The sequence below is a fragment of the Lissotriton vulgaris genome, chromosome 7, assembly GCF_964263255.1.
Source record: "Lissotriton vulgaris chromosome 7, aLisVul1.2, whole genome shotgun sequence".
Taxonomy (NCBI): Eukaryota; Metazoa; Chordata; class Amphibia; order Caudata; family Salamandridae; genus Lissotriton; species Lissotriton vulgaris.
In genome coordinates this window covers 1330794971-1330821669 of record NC_141695.1, presented here as the reverse complement: position 1 = coordinate 1330821669, position 26699 = coordinate 1330794971, and the positions used below count along the sequence as shown (strand labels likewise).

General features: G+C 44.8%; 1 long non-coding RNA gene across 1 annotated transcript in view; it reads right to left on the bottom strand.

The window, feature by feature from the left end:
* Positions 1-1694: 1694 nt before the first annotated feature.
* The window catches only part of LOC147703624 (uncharacterized), a 163377-nt gene continuing 138372 nt past the window's right edge, over positions 1695-26699 (bottom strand). Inside the window, exon 4 of the long non-coding RNA XR_015297587.1 lies at positions 1695-2227. This is a non-coding gene — a long non-coding RNA (uncharacterized LOC147703624). The remainder of the gene's footprint in view (positions 2228-26699) is intronic.

Below are 26699 nucleotides of genomic sequence, written 5' to 3'. Positions count from 1 at the left end.
ATATGTGCCTGTGGTCACAGAAACCAATACCCTTTGCAGGAGCACTAAGACAGCAGCTACTATGCTGCCATGCAATATCGGCCTCCCCTGATTGCCAACCAAACCACAGTTACTCTTCAATCTGTCTCTATTCCCCTTGTGGCCTATACCGCTGCCAGTAAAATCTCAGAACCCAGAACCCAATGCAGGGTCAAGACAACAGAATCTATCACACTGCCAAACAGTATCAGACTTCTCCTGATGACTAGTCAGGCAACAACTGTTTTCCAGTCAGTCTCAGTCTCTTCTTCTCACCTTGAGGCATATGCACCCTTAAGATTTACGCAACTGATCTAGAAATCAGTAATCTTTGCAGGGGCACGAAGAGAACAGCAACCACACTTCTAAGCACTATTGGCAAAGCACCAACTTGCTGCCCGTTTCGTTTCTTTCTGTCACAGTGGATATGCAGCCCCACCATATCAGCTTGTCATGTGTAGAAATATGGGAACAGTATTACAAAGCACTATTAGCCACCTTGATTTCGTGCAGCCAAGAACTTGCTGTGCACCTGTTTGTTCTCTCATTAAGACTAGCAATTATCAGTACAGCAACTATTCTTTGTACCAGCCAGGATCCTATTCAGAGATCTATATACCTTATCTGTGGCATTGTCAGCCTATTCTGGAGTTCCTATTAGCTGAGCATCAACTTACTATCAAGTCAGCCTCTATATAGTAGGATGACCCAATTATCACTAGAACCAGTTGCTGCTCAAACCAGCAGATAGAATGCTTGATGGGGATATGTGAACTCTTGGTCTCCTTCTAACCACTCAGTCAGTGGAAGCTGAGCAGCAGAATCTCCTGTTATCAGTAATGGAGTATCAAGATGACAGCCAGTATCTTCGCCCATGTGAGTAAACTCTACCCAACTTTTCTTAACACTCTGTAAACATGCTAATGCGGAGCAGGCATATTAGTGATCAACACATGTACTGTACCAGTGATGTGCATGTTTTCTGTAGAAGAAATTATTGATAGTAAACCTGGAAAAGTTCAATGGCTCCAGATGCTTAGAAGTACGTATGCCATGTCATGGAAAGGAAGGTTGCTGGGAGAACCTGACTTTTAATAGCACTGTTATCTATGTTCCAAGAATAAGGTTTAATTACAAGGAACTCTTAGTTTCTAAAACATAAGAAAAAACTGAACTTGTTTTCAACATTATAGGCCCAACAACCTTCCCATTTAATAAGTTATGTGATATTGATAATGGCTGATTTCAACTTGACTAGCATATTTTCCATTGTTGTACACTATTTGATCGGTTCTTAATCAATGCTACGTTATCCTAATCGTATATCTGAAGATACTACCTGAAACAATGTATGTAATGTAATATTAGGCAGGGGTCACATGGATTGTGATGTTACTTCTGCTCACCTGGTATTTTGATTAATCAACATCATTAACAGCAGCCTGCTAAATAGTGAAGCATCTTTACCATTTAGCCAGTGACTGTATACATTGCAGAGACAATAAATTATGTACCTGTTGCATGCAAAGTAGTGGCTTATTTCTTTATTGAAATAATGCTCGAAATGGTCAGTTTCAGGAAAACTATCTAGGATTTTTAGAAGAAATATAAACGTTCTCACATTAGCTTCAAAATACAAATATTTCAAATCAATAATACTCCAAAACGAATTCAAATGCTGATGCAATAATTTTATTCGTAACATAGCACAACACCATGGTATGGTAAAACCATCCCACCATTGCTTATATTTGCGCAGATAGAGATCATCAGTACCGATTTTTGGTGACTGCAACTTATTTTGCGTCAACAGACTTTGCCCAAGAGCAAAAGCGATTAAGAGAGACATTGGAAAATACTGACAAATGGAAAAGCAGGAGTGATAAAACTTGCAAGAGTGAGATTCAGCAGCAGGAAATGTTGTGCGGTGATGTGAGGTGGGGTAAGGATGAATCAGTCTTGGTATGCGGCAACCCTGGCACTGAGCTGCACCACAGTTATGCTCCCAAGAAACACAGTGGCCCATCGCATGTTTTTACAATATATGCATTGCAGTGCCCAAGCTCTTTGCACACCTTCTTGATTGACCTCCTTCATTTATCATCCTCAAATGACATGTTGCATAGGTCAGTTTGGCAGCATCTCCTCTGAGATGGGGCTTCTCTCCTCAGCTTTTCACAATCCGCTGCTGTCATGCAAGCATGAAAACCTGCGGATAAAACAAACGTATTAGCCTTTGTCTGTTTTTGCTTGTGTAACATCATCAAGCAGGATGAAAGGAACTGTAGCACAAAATAGAGGTTATGCACTTGTACGCGATGAGTGAAAGGAACTCCATCTTGTCTCAGTTTATATTGCGTCACCATGAAGTCAGATTAACTAAGGAAAGTGTTGTGGTTTACAACTTGATTTAATACATTTTTTGTGATGCTTATTTGATTAACTGAATCACCTCTATTGCAGCTGTGGCTACTCCCTGAGACCCTCTGTGATCTTAGGGAAGTGAAAGCTGCTAACCCAGAGAAAGTTAATAGTGATGAGTGGTTTTAATCTGTACCTAGACAAGGTGATCACTAAGGCAAAGGATGCCCTAACACAGTTCAGTGGTCACGATTTCCAGCACATGAAGGACTCCACACCTCCAGCAGGTCATGCGTTGTACTTATCGTAGACTGCAACCTACTATGTTTAAAATCAACTAGGATCCACGTGTCATGATCTGATGAAGGATTTTTAAAAATGTGTTATTGATTAACAACACCTGCATGAACAAACCTACCCATAATACAAATGTGCCACCCTTAAACCTGAAACACCTGTCTCTAGTTAACCTATTTACAGCCTGTCTAGTATCACTCAACTCTCCTTGCATTACCAAAAAAGAAGACACTATTGTGGATAAATTCCATGATAGCTGTGGATAGGTATTCGACTGCTTTGCACCATTGGAAAACAGAATAATTCACCTGATTAATAAAACCAGTAGACTTGGTTTAATCCATACCTTACTCAATTTAACTATAACCTGCAAGGAGTCCTCAGTACATAATACAAATGATTTTTTAAAAAATCAGCATTTAACACACACTATAAGATTGGTATAAAAAATCTAGAGAATTGTTTAAAATGCATAAGAAATATGTAGAACTGAGTAATGAGTAGACTCTAAGGGTCACTCAAACAGAAGTCCTTTACCTATTTTTTCAAGGAATTCAGCATCACGCAGAACGAGATAGATGCAGATACCTAAATGTATCTAGAACTAATGTCTTTCACCCCACTTCAACTTGAAAGCAAGGTATTAAAAATCAATTGAGTGCATGTGAAGATTGTGGCTATTAGAGTTGCCTAAATAAGACTAAGATTTAATTAGCACAAGTAGTAGCATAAGCAGAAAAACAGTTGCTGAATTTGGCGGAAATAGTCATCTTATTTTGGCTGACCTGTCAGGTTTCTGATTAAGTGAAATGATATTATACCAGCATACTTTTTGTCATTTTGGAAATTTAAAGTTACAGTTGCCACAAAAAAATCTCGAAATTACACATTAAGCCACATTTCATAATTATGTGGCATTCGCAAATTCGTTAGAATTTACTGTGCGCAATTTGTGGTATAAATTGACAACAAAAGCACGAGAACATGAGAACGCGAGCAGTTCACTGTGTTGTTTAAAGGCATCCTTGCATAAAAAACTGATGGAAGGACACATTTTACGCTAAAATATAGCCCAAAACTACAGTTTTACATTTTGCATAAGTGTGCATAATGGTTTGCCTTATGTGTACTTTTGAGTAAGTTTGTATATTTACACAAAAGCAAATTGCACAAATTTTGCACACTCCTATTCCTGAACTTCTGGAAGGACATAAATATGCATTCATGTGCATAAGGGATAGAGAATCAAGGGTGTCCACTAGCATGGGCTTTTCTGGTCCTCTTGACTGTCTTCCCTTCAGTTGATCATGAGGTACCCTAGCATCTCATGAAAAACTGATTTTATACCTCTGCAAAAGTATTGAAAATTATGGGCACCTGGTAAGTCAATGCACCTCCAAACAAACCGCACTAGGGGGCATATGTACAAGGAGTTTACGCTGCTGTAGGGTCAATTTATTTGCGTTAAGGCAGCTTTTTTTTATCGCCGTAAGTACAAGTAGTCACTAACCGCTGTTTGCAGCACTTTTCCAGCGTAAACGTGAATGTTTAGGATCCCCACTTCTGTTAGTGGGACTTAAAGAAAATGAGATGCAAGGTGGGAGTTTCCCTATAAAAATTGCGACTAACCCCACTTCGCGATATTTACAAGGAATTCTTTGTATAATGCAAAACCCAAAAAACTGCCTCTAACTCCAGTTAGAGGCAGTTTTTAAGACCAGAAAATAGTTGGTCTTAAAAATGGTGCAAACACTTGGGCCCTCATTTCCGAAGGATTTGGTGCTGGACAGCACTACAAGGGATGTTACTGCGCTGCCCTGTGACAAAACTACAGGGCAGGAATGCGCACCATAAATAAGATGGGGCGCATTCATGAAAGGTGTTGCATCGGCGCGACAAAACAGTGTTGCAACACTTTTCACTATGCCCTTCTTGAGACACCATGGATGCACTGTATTTACTGTACAGTGCTCCATGTTGCAATTAATGACAGATACATCTGGAATCCTGATGTATCAGTCAGTGCAAAAGTCACACATTGCTGCAGTTGTGGCACAAGCATGACACAAATCCAGAGCAATGCATGGGGCCAGCCTATCCCTGTGGCACTGTGTCACCCTTACGCCTGCCATGAGGCAGGCACAATGTACAGACGCAGTGCCATCCTACAATTGTTACAGGGAAATCTGATGGATTTCACTGCGCCACTCCTATGAGGCTTTGTTGTGTGGGAATGCCCACCCTGCATACAACCTACCTGATACAGGTATTATGTGGCACACAGCTTCACAATGTCACGCATATACCTAGATTCGTCACTTTGCAAATACGGCTCAATGTGGTGAAAGAATCACACTGCAAGTACGTCAAGAAATTGATGCACCAGTGGGAAGAAACTGTCAGAAGGAGCTCATGAATAAGCCCCCTGTCTTTGTCCCCTAAGTTGGCGCACAACGGCTGCCAAGCGCCAACGCAGCCACCCATGTGCCATGGTGCACAAGTTAGTGTGTTGCGGAGATGATTGATGTAGTGGCTCCATCTCTTCTCAATACACATGCAGGTGGGGCTGGACTAGTGGAAGGCGAGAATGAACCAGTTGGCATTCTTGGGGTGTTGTGTGCATGTTCTGTTCTTGAGGAGAGTCAGGGTGTTGGCACAGTTAGAGATCCATCGGTGGAGGTTGCACGCCGAGGTGTTGGAATCTGTAAATGTTGGCAGAGTGGTGATGCTGAGGAAATTGACAGGAAGTTCTTCGGTGGCCTTGATCCAGCCACAACGGGCTGGGCCATGATGGCTATTGTGTACCATGAGCGAGGTGAATGCGTGATGTAAGCAATGATGGTCAGTACAGGAGAGTCCTGTGGTGTGGCTGTAGTTGAAGTTCCCCCTGGTGGAAAAGAGAGGCTCGAACCTGTGTCAGGCTACGTGGGTTGGTGTGGTAACTAGCTGCTTGAGTCCAATGTTGGCGCGGTTCACAAGGAGGGGGGTGGTTCTGTGGTCCCCGGGGGTTTTCCAGGTGGAACTTGAGGTCTTTAAGTAGGATGTAGTCGGTGGAATGGAGAGCCTGGGGTGTGATGAGGTCTACAATGGCATCAATTAATGGGGGTTCATGGCCCGGGGAGCCTGTAGATGAGGGTGCTGCGGAGGGTGATGTTGAGGTTGGTCTGGATCTGGAAGTGGAGGTGTTCCAAGGTCACCGTCGGGTCATTAGAGTGGTGGTCAGTCGGAGTCAGACAATGGCAAGGCCTCCTCCCGGTCCCTCAGGGTGGTCCATGTGGGTATATTTGTAGCCATCATGGATGGTGATGGTTATATCCGGTCCGGAGCAGAGGTTGGTTCAGGTTTTGGTGAAGAAGGTGATGCCTGAAGACGTGGCGTCAAGGAGGTCCCAGATTTCTGTTGCGTGTTTGTGGAGGGACCACACATTGAGAAGTATGCAGTTGAGCCAGTCGGCTAGGCGACAGGAGGCGCTGATCTGGCAGAAGGTGCTTTTGCAGTTTCTACAGGTGCAGGGCGCAAGAGAATTGTACAGTGTTGCTAGATGGCAGGCTGTGTGTTGCCCAGGGTTTATGGCAAAGAGAGTGCTGGCATCATAGCCGTGGAGTATCTGAGAGAAAGGGTCCTTGGTGCTGGGTGAGGTCCAGGGGTGGACGGATGCAAACGAGCTTGCCTTTGGCTCACCAGTGGTACGCCCGCTGCACATGACCACACAGCGGATAACATTATGTAGTGCTGCGGGGGGGACTGGACAGCTAGGAGGTACGAAATGTGGGAAAGGGCCCTGGAGGGGGCGGGTCTGCGGGGGGAGCGCAGGTTGCAATATATGGGTTCTGCCTCTTCTGTGCTCCTGCTCTCCTGAGGAGTCTGCTTTCAGGAATAGGTAGCAGGCAGCCAGGCTCCCTCCCCAGAACCAATCGAAATGCTGCAAAGCTCTTGAGGGCTGTGCCAAGGCATTCAGCCACGGGATGGAGGGGTGATCATGTTCTCCACGCAGGCTGTAAAGAAGCCTTCATTGCAAACAGGGATGTGTGCATCAATGCTTTGTGTGGCCTTAGAGGGCCAACCAGACAGTCATTGCACACTTGAGTGGGCATATCGCTCCGCCCCTACTGCGTGTGTAGAGCAGCCCCACCCACATTACCGCTGGCAAAGGAAACATAGCAGGAGTACATCAAAAAGTTATCATCATATTATGTTTCCTCTTCTTGCACTACTTGAAAGCAGTGGGGTAATGCTTTTCCGCTATAGCGGATGAGCTGTCACTGGGGGTGCATCACCCACAGGTGCTAGGCCTGGACCTGACTCGACCCCCGGGCCTCCTCCGCTATGCATCCCACCTTCTCCTCACCTGGAAATTGACACCATGGCGCTATCCGCTGCACTCTTTCCAAATCTGTGCCTCAGCCAGCAGGAGCCTCAGCCAGTCAAGAAAAGCCAGGGTACTGCAGTTGGCGCCAAGCCCACTGGGGAAACTCCTGATTCAGGTGATGCAACAAGGACCCCTTAGGCATGAAGTTGCAGTGCTCCCGACCACACAAGTTTGGCGTAGCTTAGGGCCTCTTCCTCCACAGCGTCCAGCCAGCGCAGCATCCTCTGGCCTGTGATGGAGAGAGGAGCAGCCCACCATTGGTAATCTCCTCCGTGCACCCTAGTGTAGTGGTGGTGCATGGAATGCGATGCAGACCTCCCTACTTTGGTGCGCAGGAGCACCTCTACCTTTCAGAGCTCCAAGAGGAACCAGGCGATCTTCTCACACAGGTCATCAATGTGTCTCCATGCGACATGGCTGACTTCACCACCAGGTAGGGGCGATCACCGACGCCTCAATGTCTACCACCACACCACAGCCCAGCACCTCCACATCTGCATCCCACTCCGGGGTTCAGACGCAGGCCCAGCGAGGCCTCTGGGCTCCAGGGACTGCCTGTGCTTTCAAGGTTTTGGATGCTATGGTGTTGCAAGGAGTGCACATTGATAAGTGATGCATCACTGGTTTTGCTTAGCGATGCACCTCTTTTCATGATTGTAGCCCTGGATGTCCTCTTACCCTGGGATGCTGGCTGGTCATCCTGGTTGTTGGGGAGCATGGGGGGGGGGGGTGTTGATCTGTGCTGCACTTGGTCCTGGCTGCTCCAATCTGCATTCTATTGATTTTGTTTCCTATTTTTCATTGAAAGTGGACCTATGGACTATTTTTGCCTATAGAGGCAAATAAAGTCACGTTGGGCTGACTAGCCTTTCGTCAGTTTTCGCCCGGTAACATCAGGATTTGTATCGCCTTCACGTTGGTGTTAACGGCAGTTTTCACCGCGGCTACCTGATACTATCGCCATGTAGCGACATATTGTAAATACATCGCTAACGGGGCGATAAGTTTTGTTGATAGGCCGCGTTGAGAAAACTGCCGCTAACTAGTGTTCGCGTTAGTTAGTGGCAGTACTTGTACATTTCCCCCTAGATTGTAGTTTTCTACAGGGTGAAACATCTTTGCCTCTTGATCTTCTATAGGTTACTTTTACCATAGTTGTTTGAAAAAGGGACCTTTATGGTCATATATACACTTGCAATACCCAGTTGTTAATTGATTTAACTAGTCGTTTTAATGAAACAACAATATATAACATCGGATGAGGCTAAACATCTTTTGACCTCTAAACTACTCATTAACATGATAGGTTGTGATTTTATGGTGTCTGATTTGATAAACTTTTCCCCACTGGGTTTTAAATTCACTTTTTCTTTTCTGTTTTTATGTATGATGTAATCTGCTATACTTGTGTATTATTGTTTTAATTTATTTTACTTCTAATTGTTTCATGCTCTTTATGATGAAATTTTATTTTGAACTATCAATAAACTTGGAACGTAGATTTCTGACTGAACAATGGTACAACTTAGATTATGTTTTGAGATAACACTTTTAACCACTCATTGCCTAGGTGTTGTTTCTCTCATATGAGCCAATCAGTAGCTATGCTACGGGCCGCATACTTGGGTTTGCTCTTTTATTCTCAGTTTTATAATTTGAATTATTGATCCACCCCACTGTAAAATTGTCCAACTTTCATTTAAATAACCCAATAAAAATGTGTCCTCTGTTGACAATGGAGCAACTTAAACTAGTAATTCATACAGAGATGATGTCCAGACTTCAATGCTGTACAGCCATATGCTCAAGTCCCCTGGAATTTTTTTTTGCAGTTGGTGCAAACAGAGCCATTCACATGATTTTTAATTTGAGCAAAAATTATCCAGTGACTTCCTTGAGAAATATGTCAAATCCAACAAAAAGGCCTCTGCCTAATCGAAACCCCTCTCATGCCTCTTTCATCCTTAGCAACCAGTAGACTGTAGCGCTCTTTTTTGACCAAAAAACGGCTTCATTTTAGCTATTCATTGCCTGTGGGGGCACCAGTACTCAACTTTGGGGACCAGCACTTATTTTTCAACATCAGATGTTTACTGAAACATGAGAGGGAAAACACAAAAATTAGAAAGACGGAGGAAGAGAAAGACATCAAAAACATCACAAAGGAAGAAAGCAGACATCTGCAGCAGAAGATAAATGGACAGGGAGTGTGTGATAGTGAATTCAAAGGCATGAAGTGGATTTAAAACGGCATAGACTCTGTATTCGGTGCACCAAAATGTAATTCCAATGCCTGGGAGTCCCCTGTAGAGTTTCACACATTGAGCACTGACAAAAAATGCCAATCATCAATTAGAATTTCTTCCAATCTGGGGATGATATTGTAGAAAGGCTCTCAACATAACTTTGGGACTGATTACTGTGTCGTCAGGAAACCATTTCTAACTAATCAGTCTAAGAATGCTTCCTGAACGACTCAGAGCGGGACAGTCCGAACTACCGATTTCGATAAGTCTGTATGTTGACGAACTCGGTTCAGTCGGACTCCCATTGATTCCTATGGGAGCCTGTGTTCTGAACGAGAACACATGCGCCCATTGCAAAAAGGGGTGGTTGGCACCCCATTGTGCCAGCCACACTGTGCATGCTTGGGAAGGGGGACTCGTGGGTACTCCTACAAGCCCAATTAGGAGGGCCCTGGGTGAAAGGGGCCTGCGCTGGGCCTCCGAGGTCCAATTCCCACAGCTGTTTCACCTCGGACAGACTGAGTCGGAATGGCTGTAAACACGGGGTCATCGTACTCGCTCGTTTGGAGACCGTCTCCATTGGGCTGTACGATTTGGTTCCGGACAACTCTGGCTGCTTGAGTCTCGCTCTGAACCAAGTCAGAATGCCGGGAAATCTCCCTTACATTGTACTTGATCACCCAGAAAGGTGACCGAGTTGGTCGACAGCGACTCGGATTCGGACTAAACTAATGCCATTTCCAGCCTTTCCTGAAGACAATGTAATCAGTCGCTTTGTTATAAACCCTGATTCATTCATAAACAATCGCTTTAGGCAGATGTGGAATTGCAAGTCCGAGAAATCTGCACCTCTGAATTTTTAGCCCTGACACATTTCACTAGAATGAGGAGAATAATAGCAAATTGTTCCCTCTGGAGTTTATAAGGCGTCCCTAGATCTACACACTGAAACTGACATGGGTGCTCAACAAGAAAATGATAAAAGAGCTGGAAGAATATACAGAAAATAAAAATAAAATAAATTAACTTTACAGTAATGTTGAATTTTCTCTTATTTTATTAAGAAAGTGTGTTGAAATGTCTCTGTGATAAAATGTTTATACATGTTAACAAATATACTGTTCTTTTGTGTTTTAATTATTTCTACAGATTCTACAAAACTGTTTTTTTTTAATTGTCCTGAAGAAGGTGGTGTAAGCAAGTATTTCCCACTGAAGCACCGCTTCAACACTATTTTTTCTGAGAATTGTTTTTAATAAATTGGTTTGTAAAATTTGAATCTCTTTTATACAGGACATCATGTTTAAGAGGCACTAAAGGGGCCAAATGAATTGGCGCATGTAGCAAATCTATGTGTGTCTCTTAAAAAAAAAGCATGTTTGCCGTACTGTATTGATTTTTAATGGGTTCTGTTTTTAATTTGCAAGACAACAGATTAAATTTGTAATAATTTTCTCAATAAAATAAGAGATAATTCCTTATAAACTCCAGAGGGAACAATTTGCTGTTATTTGGTTTGGCTCCAGTTCCCTTTGTTTGAATGGTCACTCTCTTGATATTTTTACAGAATGAGGAAAAGCCATAATTCTTTGAAAATGTTTGCTGGGATAATTACTGAACTCCACTTGAGTAATATTTCCAGGGAGCGATGTAGGGAACCAGGTAGAAATGAGATGCACTGATATGTGTGAGTCTCTGTTAGGGTTTCTGCAGAAAATCGGACTTGAATAGCTACCAAGGAGATCTTGCTTTCAGCAACAACAAAGGTATTTAGGAAGAGGAGTTTATCATAGAAGATGAAATATGTGAAACCTAGTAGGAAAAACAAGAGAGCCAAAGTTTGGAGCAGGCTGGGACAAACTAGGGGGTATATCATCAGCAACGAGCAATAAATATCGCTAAATGCATTTAGCGTGTTATTCAATATCCCTGTATATCGCTGGATCACATCGCTATGTTAGCGGCTTATTTGCAACGATTTTCTAACAGGCGATGTGAAATCCGGCGATATACAGCCATTGTCATCAATATCGCATAATACCCAGCGATGTTAGAACAGCCCGAAGAAAATGTTGTAAATAGGGAGAAGTGGATGTAACCAAACAATCCACCTCCCATTATGTTATTTTATGTTATGTTATGTTATTTTTACTTATACCGCGCACAGCTGCCCCAGCGAAGGGATGTCCTGGCGCTTTGACAAGGCAAACACAACACAACACCGGCAAAAGACAAAAGGGCTACAGGAACAGCATAAGGGCTAAACAAATAAGAAGGTCTTGATGGCACGTCTAAACTGAAGAAGGTCATCAATAGCCCGGATATGAAGAGGAAGGGAATTCCACCAATTCGCCGCTAGCACTCGAAAAGAGCGGCCACCATCTCTACTCAGCCTGAAACGCGGAACCACAGCCAGATTCTGACCCAAAGATCTGAGGGTTCGCGGGGTACATACGGTGTAAGCAGATTCTCCAGAATTTGTGGAGACGTACCCTTGAGGATTTTAAACGCAAGGCAGAGAACCTTGAATTTAATTCTCTGATTTACAGGGAGCCAGTGGAGAGAGTGCAAGGATTTAGAGACCGAGCACTGCCTATGCAGACCTATCACCACTCTGGCTGCAGCATTTTGGACTCGCTGCAGCCGGGTAAGTTCTGACTGATTAATCCCAGCTAATAGTGAGCTGGAATAGTCCAGCCGGGACAACACTGATGCTTCAAAAAATTTAAGGATAGGTCTAAGTCCTCTGATAATGCTATAGCAAGAGGCCGCCACCTTCTTGGTGTGACAGATGAAACTGAGGGTTGGGTCAAGCCAGACCCCAAGATTTTTTATGTCCGATGCTGGAGAGGGGATCACACCTAGTTCAGGAGGACACCACTTGTCGCCCCACAACCCCGCCTGCTTGCCAACAACCATAACCTCCGTCTTCTTGGTGTTTAACTAGAGACAGTTGGAGTTCATCCAGTTGGCCATTGCCCTTAAACCGTCACGGAACCTGGGAGCCTCCATGTCTGAGTCCCCACTCACCGTGACCGCCAGCTGCGTGTCATCTGCGTATGAAACCATCGTCAAGCCCCATTGCTTGACGACCGCAGCCAGCGGCCTCACGTAAAGACTAAATAGAGTGGGACTCAACGATGAACCCTGTGGGACCCCCAGGTCCAACAGATAGGATTTGGACTTCCCAGGTGGAATCGCAACCTGGAATGACCTTTCCGCAAGAAAAGATCGAAACCAGCATAGGGCATTATGTACATGGCTAAGTCGAGAATTGAGATGAAATTAGTATTAGGCGATATCCACGGTTATCGTAGATTTTTTCATAGCTACGGTTTTTCTGGGACGGCTTGTAAATACGTCGATATACAGTTGGCGATCGTGTTCCTGTTGTTTCCTGAAAGGGACGCCTACTTTGCATCTCATTAGCGATGCAAAGCTAAGCGTTTGAAAAACGGCTGCTAACATGCGCTAATTCATGTTAGCGCCGCCTTGTAAATAGGGCGATGTAATTTTTGCCGCTTTTTTGGCTTTTAAAGCCAAAACAGCGGCGAAATGGCCCTTAATAATATGCCCCGTGGTTCTGAACAGGGGCGGCTCCTCCATTGTAGCAGAGGAGCGTCGTCCCACTTAAAATACCTCCAAAGATGAAAAATGAAATGGTAATACATTACTATTTTATTTTTCATCCCCTGTCCCGAACAAAGCATCAGGACGGGGGCGAGGCTACTGCTAAGTGACAGCAGCATGGAGGGTGGAGGGCTCTCTGTGCGCTTTAAAGTGCGCCCGTCTTTTTGCTGGCCGTCTTGCAATTGCCAGCCAGACATGCAGACTTTAAGACAGCTGGGTTGAGAGTAGGTGCAGGCCTCCAGAGCACAGTGAAGCGATGTGACAGGTCACTCCTTCCAATCAGGGCACTGCTCACTTGCTGGTTAACCGCAGGTGAACAGCGCTAAGGTTGGTGCCCATAGTCCTGTATCCAGTTCCTGAGGCGATACTGGTCCGGAGTGTAAGGACATTGTGTCGGTAAGTTTAATTTATTTTTATATATATTAAGGCGCTGTTGCCTGCCTCCCCGCACTCCCCCAGGATGCCAGCTGCTACTGGTTCCAAACACTGAACAGGAGCTGGGAAATCTTTTTAAAAGACAAAACTAGGCAGGCCACACATGCAATTAAAGAAACAATGAAACGGGCAACTCTTTAAACAATAGGAAAGTAAAGAGCAAGAGAACATTAGACTAAGTACCATAAATGGCACCTTATATGCGTCATGGAAATATATCTGCCTGTAGCAAAAAAACAGGTCACAATAAGGTGAAGAACAATAATTCTCTTTGGAGACACCCAGAATCTCTGTAAGCAATAAGAAAGGTAGGTGGCTGTCCCTATTAGGTAGGGCGGCACTCTTTAAAATGATGGCGCTGCGGGGGGCGTGGCTAGCGGCCAAGCATGGCGGCAGCGTGAAGTGGGAGCTCCTAGCGGCATAACGGCCTTTCGTAAAATCTGATAATCTAATCTGTCACATTGCCTGCCCGAAGTGGAGGTACCTGCTCAGGAACCGAAGCAGCACCACCTGATCCGACGAAAATCGAGTGCCGGGAACTGCACTTTTCAACTCGTGCGCAGTGAGGCCTACGGCGGACTGGCGACATCGGCCTGGCGTATTCATCGAACCCCACCAGAAGTGTGACCTGCCCGGATTGACCTCAGTGGCGACTGCCGGCCTCCCACGGAAAGGGACGTAGTGAAAGACGCTCCAGTACAAGCACTAATGGAGAGAGTCTCTGGGGTGGCCGTTGAGACCCGTGGACGAGGGCGGCTGCTCAGGGCGGCAAACACCCGCAGAGAAACCATGGCGGTGACTGAACAATGAAAGTTTCCACATGGTGGGCGGCACCTTGGGACCCCATCAGACGCCATTTTGGAGGTGAGGCCTGCCCGGCTTGAGTGAAACGGGAAAGGAATAGGCACGCCAGGAGTGCAGACGCCTACTAGATGTGGTGATAACGAGCAGACCCATCGTTGAGGCTGCCATCGACACGGCCAGGAGCCCCTGGATCCCTACACTGCGGAACACCACATGAAGTACTGACGGTGTCGACAACACCCGGGAGCCGCCTCCTAGAGGAGCCCCGGTGGTCCACGCAACGGTCGGATGCCGATCGAGCTCCTGGGGCTGCAATCGTAGGGCGACCGTGTGCGAAAGAGACTTGAAGCAGCCATTGCTACCGCCCAGCCGACGCCTAACCTCACGGGACAGCGGGACACGAAGCTGCTCTGCCTCGAGTCATGGCGGGCAAAGGGACCAGAAGCGCTTTGACACAGGCAAAACTGGATAAATTTGCCTATAGCCAACACAGCCACTCACAAGTCAGTGGGCGAAACTCCTCAGGCGCTACTCCGGACATGGATGGTACCAAAAAAGTGACACTGGAAGATATTATGAAGACCCTCTCAGAGGTGCAAACAACAGTGGGCTCCATTTCCTCTGAAGTTACTCTGCTGCGGGCGGACCTTCAAAAGATGACCGAGAGGGTGTCTCAGGTCGAAGTGGTTACAAAATCACTTATTGAAGACACTTCCGAACTACAAATAGCGATGAAACACATGGAAAAAGTCACCAGGATGCTACAAGAAAAGCTGGACGACCAGGAAGGGCGTTCCCGCAGGAACAACATACGCATTCTTGGCCTACCGGAAACAGAAGGAAAGGTAGCAATGGACCTCTATGTCGAGGACCTCATCAAAAATAAACTGCAGCCTAAAGGCCTGTCCCATTTTTTCTCCGTTGAGAGGGCGCACCGAGTGCCAGGTGGGGCGCCCAAACCGGGAGCGACGCCGCGGCCTGTACTGACTAGACTGTTTAATTTCAGAGACAGGGATGCAATCTTACAGGCGGCAAGAGTTTCACCGCCAGTCAAGCTCCAAAACTCCACTTTGGCCTTCTTTCCAGACTGCACGGTGGCCAGGCGCCAGAAGTCCTTTACAGAGGTAAAGAAGACACTGCGAGACAAAGGCCTGCCATATTCAATGCTATTCCCTGCCAAATTACGAATTGTAGCCGATGGAAAAGCATGGTTCTTTGATAAGCCAGAAGTGGCACGAGACTGGCTTGATGGTTGGAGACAGGCGGGGCAACAACAGCGTCCACACAGAGATCGACCAAACCATCGTAACGGCAAGCATACGGACGAACAGAACAATCGTCCTTCACAACACGCTGATGCTGCGGGACTGGAATCTGACTTGGAGCGGGACCCTCTTGACTCTGGGCAGCCGGCCCCGATCTAGAGGTGGACTTCATAAGGGACAACACATACGAACTACAGGGACCTGGAGTTGGTTAAGCTGAGTAGGGTGGGCATTAGCCGGGTGCCTGTAGGGGACTCACCAACCCCCACGAGCAAGTAAGATAGTAGGGAATGGGGAAAAGCACTCTGCCAAGTTGGGGAAGCAGGCGGGAAGCAGTCCGTGGAGCAGGGGAGCAGGGAGGGGGGATGGAGGGGGAGTTCAAATGTTAATGTTATTGTTATTTGTCATCACTTCTACTCTATGGTACGCTACAATGACAAAAGCCACACGATTATGGTACACTACCACACGGCGCCGCATCTATGTTGATGTCAGCCACCGATCGCTTGCAACAATGATTACACGACCCGATGGCCCAACAGTTAAACGTAGTACCCGTTGAGGGCGCTCCTGCGACGGCTGATGTGCCCCTCGCGTATGCTAACCTGGAATGTTCGGGGCTTAGGGGATAAAATTAAAAGAGGTCTGGTCTTGCAAGCAGTTAAACGTCAGGGACCTGACCTAGTGCTGCTCCAGGAGAGACACCTTGCAGGGTCTACATGTAAAGCACTTAACAGACGTGGGTATGTTATGGCAGTGCATGCAGAATTCACAACGGGATCCAGGGGAACTGGGATACTCATAAAAAAATCATCCCCTTTTCTGGTGGAGTGCCGCAGGATGGACGATCAGGGTCGTTTTGCGGCGCTGCACGGACAATGGGAAGGAAGACCTTTGAATGTGGTCTCCGTGTATATCCCCCCGGCACTTCACTCAACGGCACTACGAGCACTTGGTAAATTTCTCCTAGACCTCCCGGAGGGTGACACAATCCTTGGAGGGGACTTTAATGCAATAATAGACCCCGCGCTAGACACCTTCCCCGTGAGAAACCGCCCGAGGGGTTCTGCCGCACTCCCTGGTTTTATAGAGGCGATGGGCCTTAAGGATGTATGGCGACAGTTGAACCCAGCGGCTACCCACTACACATACTATTCTGCAGTTCACAATAGCCTTTCACGAATAGACTATTTTTTATTTCTGGGGGTGGGTCTGGGATCGATAGATAAAATAGATATCCTGCCTAGAGGTGTATCTGACCACTCCCCGATATCTCTATCACTCACCACCAAAGAGAAGAAATGTGCTAGAACATACCCAATCTATCCCAAGTATTTGAAAATCCCTAAGATCAGGAAAAAACTTAAATTGGCAACCACGCAATATTTCAAAGAAAATGAAGGGACCGTCTCCTCGCCCTCAGTACTTTGGGAAGCTTATAAAACAGTCCTCAGAGGGGAAGCGATAGCAGCGATAATGGGACACAAACGGGATTCCAGACGTGAACTCACAGAACTAGAACTAGCACTTCACAACGCGAACGTCACACACATGGCAAATCCCACAACAGAAACAACACACTTATTACAGCTCCGCCAACAGCAACACCGGGATCCTCTCAAAACAACCGTCAAAAGTTATCAAGCAAACACGTTACATAGAATATACGATGTGGGAGATAAGGCTGGGAAAATGCTAGCATGGCTGGACAGGAGAGGAGGCAGTAACAGAGGCATACAGAGACTTTACACGCATGATGGTCAACTACAGACACACCCTGAACAAATAGTACACACCCTGGCACGTCACTTTCGGGACATATATACCCCAGAACATGACGTCACTACACAGACGGCGACAACTTCACTAGAGAACATTACCATCCCCGCGCTCACACAAGAGGCACAGCAAGAATTGGAAATTGATCTTTCGGAAGAGGAAATTCAATTGGCGATACAAAATTTGCAATCCGGTAAGGCATTAGGCCCCAACGGACTGCCTGTGGAGTGGTATAAAGCGGTGGCCCCTATGCTAAGCAAACCGCTGCTAAATATGTATACCAACAGCCTTGAAAGGGCGGCACTGCAGCTTGACCAGCGTACTGCCACCATAGTGGCTATACCTAAGCCAGATAAACCGCCGACTGCATGCACCTCCTACCGCCCCATATCATTGCTTAACGCGGAGGCTAAAATCCTGGCAAAGATCCTGGCCAGCCGTTTGACACAACACCTGCACACGCTGATACACCCTGACCAATCGGGCTTCATGCCCCACAGAAGCACAGCAATGAATCTCAGGAGGGTCCATGGGGTGATGGCACGTGCACACCTTCTTGCTGAGCAGGTGGTGATCCTTTCCCTCGATGCCAACATGGCTTTCAACCTAGTGGAATGGGAATATCTATTTGCAGTGCTTACTCGTATGGGCTTTGGACCAAAATTTAGAGCATGGGTGCGACTGCTGTACACGTCACCGGTAGCACAGGTGGTGGCGAACGGACACATTTCAGCGTCGTTCCCACTGAAGCGGGGGACTAGACAGGGATGCCCGTTGTCTCCTTTGCTCTTCGCCCTGGTGCTTGAACCGCTGGCAATCCTGATTAGAACAACGCCACTGTTTCGAGGTATCAGGTGGGAGGAGGGGTGGGAAGATAAGATCTCCCTATATGCTGATGATATGCTCATCTACATGGTTGACCCTAATAACGGGATCCCTGCCCTGTTGCACCTCTGTAACACACATGGGGAATCGTCGGGTTATACCCTGAACTGGTCAAAATCAGTGGTGTATGTACTCAGAGGCCCGGAGCCATTGTTGCGGGAGGACTGCCCCTTGGCCTTAACGACAACCTCCTTTAAATACTTGGGTATTTTCATCACGGGTAATGCCACTGACTTCTTTGACACAAACTTAAAGCCACCTATGGAACGCCTACGTGCTGACGTTAAACACTGGGCGACTTTTCCCCTGACCCTCCTGGGGAGGACGGCTTTGTATAAAACGATGGCACTCCCTAGATTCTTATATGTGTTGGAAAATACCCCTTATTTGGTTGCACCGCGCTATTTTAAGCAGATTGCAGCGCTGGTTTCCAGCTTACTCTGGAATAATGACCCTGCACGTATTGCACATGATAAACTGGTGAAGAGTTGTTATGAGGGGGGGATTGCACTACCCAATATCCAATTATACTACTGGGCGGCTCAACTTAAGATAATCAATCAATGGGTCCACACCCCACGAGAGGACCCAGCATATAAAGCGGACTGGTCTCAACTGGGGACAGACGGCATGCTCTCCGTCTTATACAAGTCCCAGGTTAGAAAACTGATTGGCCCGACGCAACACACAGCAGCACTGTGGCATAAAGCACAAACACGACTGGGCTGGGCAGGGAAACTCACCAAACTGACGCCACTGTGGGATACAAAATCATTGGGAAACCTCAGATTATGCAAAGGTTTTACACAGTGGGACCGCATAGGAATCTCCACGATAGGGGACCTATGGGAGAAAGGCACAGTGATTGCATTACCGCAACTCCAACAGCAATACGGTTTAGGCCCCAATGAGACGTTCAGGTACGTACAGATACGCCACGCACTACTCCAAGCAATTCCACCAGACACTGATCTACCAGAGTCTTCACCACTAGAAGATAGACTACTGACGGATTTTATGCCGCAGAGTGCAACCTCTCTTACATATAAAAAGTTAGTCAACAACCTGGCAGATCCCACATTACACCTTAAGGAGAAATGGGTAAGGGAAATAGGAGAGGTTGATGAATCCGAATGGAATGAAGCGCTTGCCTCACCGAGGGAAGTAGGCATATCGGCGAAATTTAGATTAGTGCAACTCAAAATTCTGCACCGAGTTTACTACACTAGAACATTACTTCACAGGATACAAAGGACACCACACCCATTCTGCCTCAGGGGATGCGGATAGGAAGGGAATCTGTATCACACCCTATGGCAGAGGTCTTCAATCTGTGGGGCGCGACCCCCAGGGGGGTCGTGGAGTCCTGGGAAGGGGGTCGCAGATTCTGCAGAGTGCAGTTCCTGGCATTGGGCTGATCGAGGGTGCTCACGGCGGAGGCCTAATTCACACCGAGGTGTGAAAAACATCAACACCTCATTAACAAGTATAAAGTCTTTTAAAGACCTGTCAAGTACTCAGGTGTGACTGTGTGTGTGTCCCTGAAGCTGTTTCAGCCGGGCTCACATACACGAGCTGGGGAGAGGGAGCGGGGGGCATGGGGGGGATAGGCTGGGGGAGCAGGCTGTAGTGTAGCCCTTTGAGTTCAATGGATGTTGCGCGCCTGGAGCTGTGGGTCCCGTGACACGTCCCCCGCCCCCAGCAGGGAGGTACAGAGATGGAAAGAAGAAGGAAGAAGAGCAAAGAGATACTGATCCCCCCTCCCATGAGAGAGGCACAGAAAAGGTGGGTGGATGAATGATGGGTGGATGGATGGATGTAAGGCTGAAGTGGATGTGTGAAAAGGTGGGTGGATGAATGATGGGTGGATGGATGGATGTAAGGCTGAAGTGGATGTGTGAAAAGGTGGGTGGATGAATGATGAGTGGATGGATTAAAGGGTGGATGGATGAAAGGGTGGATGGATGGATGAAAGGGTGGATGGATGGATGAAAGGGTGGATGGATGGATGAAAGGGTGGATGGATGGATGAAAGGGTAGATGGATGAAGGATGGATGGATGGATGAAAGGTTGCATGGATGAATGATGGATGGATGTGTAAAAAGATGGGTGGATGGATGAATGATGGATGTATGGATGGAAGGATGAAAGGGTGGATGGATGAAGGAAAGATTGATGAAGGATAGATGTATGGATGGAAGGATGAAAGGGTGGACGGATGAAGGATGGATTGGTGAAAGGGTGGATGGATGTATAGATGGATAAAAGGTTGCATGGATGAATGATGCATGGATGGATGTGTGAAAAGGTGGGGGGGATGAATGATGGGTGGATGGATGGATGAAAGGGTGGGTGGATGTATGGATGAAAGGGTGGATGGATGTATGGATGGGAGGATGAAAGGGTGGATGGATGTGTGGATGGGAGGATGAAAGGGTGGATGGATGAAGGATGGATGTATAGATGGGAGGATGAAAGGGTGGATGGATGTATGAATGGATAAAAGGTTGCATGTATGAATGATGGATGGATGTGTGAAAAGGTGGATGGATGAAAGATGGTTGGATGGATGGAAGGGTGGATGGGTAAAGGATGGATGTATGGATGGAAGATTTGGATGGATGAAGGATGGATGGATGGATGGATGAAAGGGTGGATGGATGGATGTGTGAAAGTGTGGGTGGATGAATGATGGATGGATGTGATGAGGTCTAACAGGCGCATTTATGGTTGTCAAAAGTTGATGATGAGGAGTACCAGTTTCTAGAAACTTTTGTCGGAAGGGGGTCCTTACGCCTAAAAAGGTTTTACAAGGGGGTCTCGGCATCAAAAAGTTTGAAGACCACTGCCCTATGGGAATGCCCGCTGATACAAGAATACTGGAAACAAATTATGCGCACTGTCTCTCAAGAGCACTTAAGATATCTGTCCTGCCTGAACCTCGAAAGTGTCTGTTGAACATTTGGGACCCTAATGATTTGGACAGGTATGGCCTGTTATGGGTCACGCTAGCCATTACAGTAGCCAAGAGGGATATAGCACAAAAATGGGGAGTTCCAGAACTACCTACAGCGGTTCGATGGGCCAAAAATATGGACTTGTTGATGGTAACGGAAAGAGCGGTGTATGTGCTTAGGGCTTGCCCCCGGAAATGGAACAAGATCTGGGCTCCCTGGAACACTTATAGAGGAGAAATCTGTGAACCCTTGCCGGAAAACGAAGATCTAGATTCTGAGGGGGAGGATGACTAGGAGGGTGGGGGTTGAGTTCTTCACGCACCGGGCTGTCGCACGATTGTGGCTCAATCATGTACCGAATTGTAAATAAACTGAATGGCTGATAAATGTTGAAGTGTACAGAAGACATACTACACATGATGACAAATAGTTAGATTTTCTTTTCTTTTCTTTATTATTATCTTAAAACCTTTCACGCATTGTTGAACATGATATTGAGGGTTAGAGGGGTATACCTTATGTATCAATGAGACAGATTAGTTACGTTCCAACTACTGTACTGAGGACAATTACTGCTACAAATCCATGTACCTGTTGGGACTACATTTACCACATGTTAAAATACGCATTACCATACTGTATTACCAGTCTAATATTACACAGAACCAAGTTGAATCCTATTGCAATATTGTGTATGTCACTGATGCCTTAATGTCAATAAAGATTTAAAAAAAAAAAAATGATAGCGCTGCCAAGATTCTTGTACGCCTTCCAAAATTATCCGGACCTGGTTCCACAGTCCTACTTTGCGTCCATCGAAGCCACACAGAGAGAACTACTATGGTCCAGGACGCCCCGAATTTCCCTTCAGAAACTTACATTGGGATGGTTCGACGGAGGCATAGCGCTCCCGGACATCCGAAAGTACTACTGGGCTGCACATCTCTCGGCCATCAAACAGGGCACCTACTGCAACGGTAATGACCCGGGTTATGGAATGGACCACTGGCTCCTTCCGGGGGGGAATTTTAAGGCAGCACTCTACTCCAGGCCTGGCAGGTACCCACTCACCAGGCCCACCCAGCACTCAGTTCAACTGTGGCACATTGTACAGCGAAAGTTGGGATGGGCTAACACCCGTACAATGGCTACTCTGCTATGGGTTTCAGAAAGGTTGGGCACTCTGGGTCGCACCAAAGGATTCCGCAACTGGGACCTAATTGGAATCTCCCGCATTAAAGACCTATGGGGTCCAGACGGTGTGGTGTCCTTTGCCTCACTCGAGCGCACTTATGTTCTTGCACAAACAGAGCACTTCAGATACATGCAGGTCAGGCACTCCCTTCTGACAAACATCCCATCAGGGACCCAGCCCCCAGAGTCCTTCCCTCTGGAGGATAGACTGCTAGATGGCCACCTCCCTGAGCATGCCATTTCACTCACATACAAAAAAATTATCAACAACTCTCCGGATCTGTTATTAAAACTTAAAGGGAAATGGGAGGCTGACGGGTTAGAAATAGACGAGGAGGAAGGGAGAAGTGCGCTTGCATCCCCTAAGGAGGTAGCTATATTGGCCAGACTTAGGCTGATTCAGCTAAAAATTCTCCACCGAGTATACGCCTCCGGGACTAGATTGCAGCGGATGGGCCATAGTGAGGATGGGCTCTGCAGGAGGGGATACAGAGAGCTAGGGACTTACTTTCACACAATATGGGAGTGCCCACAGCTTCAGGCTTACTGGCGCCGGTTGCATCGCTGTATGCAAGAGGTGTGGGAGGTGGAGCTCAGAGTCGAGGCTAAGAGGTGCCTATTGAACATTTGGGAGCCCACAGACCTGCCACCTCGGGGGAAGCTTTGGGCTACACTGGGATTTGCAATTGCAAAGAGGAACATTGCTAGGTTATGGGGGGCAGCGGTGCCGCCAACACTTGGCACATGGAAAACGGACATGGACTGGTGCATGCTCCAAGAGAAGACAGTATATGTGGCTCGGGGTGCCCCCGGAAATGGGTTGAGGTGTGGTCTAAATGGAACGAATATAGGGGTAATATTTGTGAGCCCCCCCCAGATTACTCTTGGTGATGAGCCACTCGCATTATTACCTGATTAGCGATGAACTGCAGTGAATTTTTACAATGTGACCGACCTGTATGCTTTGACTCTTCATACGGTTCAAATGTAATTGATGTATTCTCTGATTGTGACGACCACCACTGTTTTCTGATTTGTTAATAAACAGAATTAAAAAAAAGAAAAGAAAGGTAGGTGGGCCTTTGTGCATGAAGCACAAAGTCTCAGAAGTCATTGTCACCTCCAATAATAATAACTGAGTTTTTGACCACAACCACAATAGAGAATAAAGAGAAGATAATGAGGGGAACAGAATACAGAAAAAGATTCAGGAAAGTCACAGCTGGAGTATATGAAACAGAGAATGGAATGAAAAAATTAAAACTGATCAGGACTCTATAAAGGCACCACTGGAGTCAAAGAAACAGTAAATGGGGGTAGGGGTAATGATGCAGAAACAGGGCTTGGTAAAGATGAACTTGGCAATTCTGTGTCCGCGTTGCTGGGGCAGCTTATTGGCACAGGTTTTGATGGGTGCAAAGAGGCTAAAGCAGCGTTAAGGAGTGACAAGGAGCGGCCAGGCATGGAACCACGGCGTATCTCCTCCTAAGCCTCCATCCAAGTGGTGTCTGGAAGATTGGAGGCCTGACAGGTCAGAGCCTAGGGACCAGGAGGCTTTTGACCTCTGCCCTTCAGGTTGGTGGAGGAGGATGGAGGGGAGCGCAGGAACAAGGAGCAAAGATTGAGAATGCAGCGCTAGGTTCTGACACACGATTGAGTGTTGCAGCGGTGCAGAAGCGGCAGGCTTAGGTTTTGGTGTGGCTTTCACCCTCGCCACTCCTCCGCTCTGCCCTTATTTGGCAATTCCGCATTGTTCTGCTTCCAGAACACTGCTCCAAAAGTTGCTGTCAGTCCCCTCTCTCATAACCCCTCTGCTCCTTTTGCCAGTTAACACCAATAATGTCTTGCCACCAGGTCAGCCTCCCTGCTTGCTCAACTTGACTCAAGCCTTAACCACTAAGACCACAAATTGCAACTCGCTAAACATTGCTATAAATTTCTGCACAAGTTTCAGCGTGCAGTGTGACTGATAGTGGGGAATTTTACATTTACAGAGAAGTTTTTTGTGACTACACCAACATATCTCAGCTAATTCCAGCTCTCTGCCAGCTCTGTGCCAAAATTCGGACTCACAGCTCCATGGTGGCAAACATAAATAAGGAGAGCACAACAATAAGAAGATTTAACATGAGGAAGAAAAAGCTTAAGGCCTTGCTTTCATTGAACTCACTCAAGGCACAATCCATGGAACTTCTTGTCCAAGTTGAGACTCAGTTGCTGATTAAAGAGCCTGTAATTTTAAATACACTGTCCAGTCAAGAAATGGGTATTAAGAAGTATTTCAAGTGCAAAAACAACGAATATAGGACTTTGGGGTCGGTTTAATCATCCATCATCCTCACTGACTTTGACTTCACTGAGGACTTTCGCTGGGCCCAAGGCCTCCAAAACGGTGTGCAGACAAAATATTGTGTTAGAAGTTTCAAACGACATAAATATTGAGTCCTAAATAACGTCAGTGGGAAATATTGACAGCAAGAATATCGTGATCTGGAATATCGATTTGAAGGTAAGAAATTTGGTCTTTAAAAATATAGAAATCAATAATATAAATGGCAAAAATATAGTTGTTTAAAATATCGATTGCTTAATAAGTGTTATGCATTTTAATATATATTTTAAATGTATGTTATGTATTTTTTTGTACAAGTATTTATGTTTTTTGATATATGTGATACATTTTTTGTAGTTATCAATTTTATTTTAATTACATTTTGCATTTTTTAGTTCTGTAGTGGGTTGTGGGTTTATAGGGGAATAGAGTGGGAAGTAATTTAATTTTAATGAATAATGATATTTTTAATTTAAATTTTATAGTCCTAGTGAAGGAAGTAATTAATTTTTATTAAATTATTAATTTATTGTTATTAATATTAATGAATTAACTATTCGAAAATTAAATATGGAAATTGTTTAATTCATTTTAGGTGCATGATGTAGGGTTTATTGGGGTAAAGGGTGGGAAGTAATTTATTTTTAATTAATTTATAATCAGTTGTTAATTAATAATAATTATGTAATTGAAAATTAAATATGGATTTTTAAAATTATTTTTAGGTGCAGGTTGTGGTATTTATAGGGGTCAAGGGTGGGAAGTAATTTATTTTTAATGAATTAATAGTTAGTTGTTATTATTTCATGAATTGAAATTAAATATGGTAATTGTGTAATTCATTTTAGGTGTGGGCTGTGTGGTTTTTAGGGGTAAAGGGTGGGATGGTAATACATTTTTATGTGCTTCAATTTGTTTTTTAATTAATAATATGTATTTAATTGATAATTAATTGTTAATTATGGAAGTACATATTATTTTTAATTTAGCTGTGGATTGTAAATTGTGGGGTGTTAAAGGGTAGGATGTAAATTTCTAACTAAAAATATTTGTTTAAAAATATTTTTATATTTTATTTAATTTAACATCTGTAGGTAATTGTGATATGTATTTAACATTATATGTTTATATTTTCTAAAATAAATGTATATTATTAAATATATTTTTATTTACATTTTTAACATATTTATATATATTTTTAATGTATTTTGTTTTTCAAATATTTTTAGTTTTTGTTGATATTTTGTTTGCTTTTAATTTGAAATTGATTGTAGTGGGAATCGTAATTTTTACCCCTCTGCAATCCAACACTCTCCCTACTGTTGCACTGAATGGAGTGTGAATAGTAATTTTTACTCCTCCGCTATCCAACATTTCCCTACTGTTGCACTTTTTGGAATGGGAATAGTCATTTTTACCCCTCCACTATCCAACACTTTCCCAACTGTTGCACTCACTGGAGTGGGAATTGCAGGGTTTACCCCTCCCTATCCAACAATCTCCCTACTATTACATTCACTGTGGTGGGAAATTTAACTTTAAACATTTTTCAATAATTCAATGTTTTAATTAATAATAGAATGTTTTTAACGTAATTTTTATGTTATCGATATATGTATATTGTATACTTTTTGTATATATTTTTAAAATCATAAAATATATAAATTAATAGTTTATTAATTGTTTTACAATAAATATATGTAGTTGTTAAATATGTGTTTAAGGTAAGCTTATTTGTTATTTTTGTTATAATGTATATTACATCTATTTTTTCAATTACGTTTATTATTTAATATTCATTATTTTATTTTATAGATCTATATAAAATGATATGTTTTACATCCATATTTATGCTATCAATATTTTTTATCTTCATATTTTTGAAATTACCTTTATATATATAGTATGTCGATATTTTTGACATCTATATTTATAACTCGATAATGTGGTACGGGGATGTTTTGGGTGTCTATGTTTTGTCAGTAAACCCACCAAAATTAGTCAATTCAACAAGTCTTTATTTCGATATAGAAATCATAAAAGACATTGCAACAACTGGACATTTACAAATTTAAAAGTACCCATTAACATATCAGGAAGCAGATTTTCACAGTACCACATGTTAC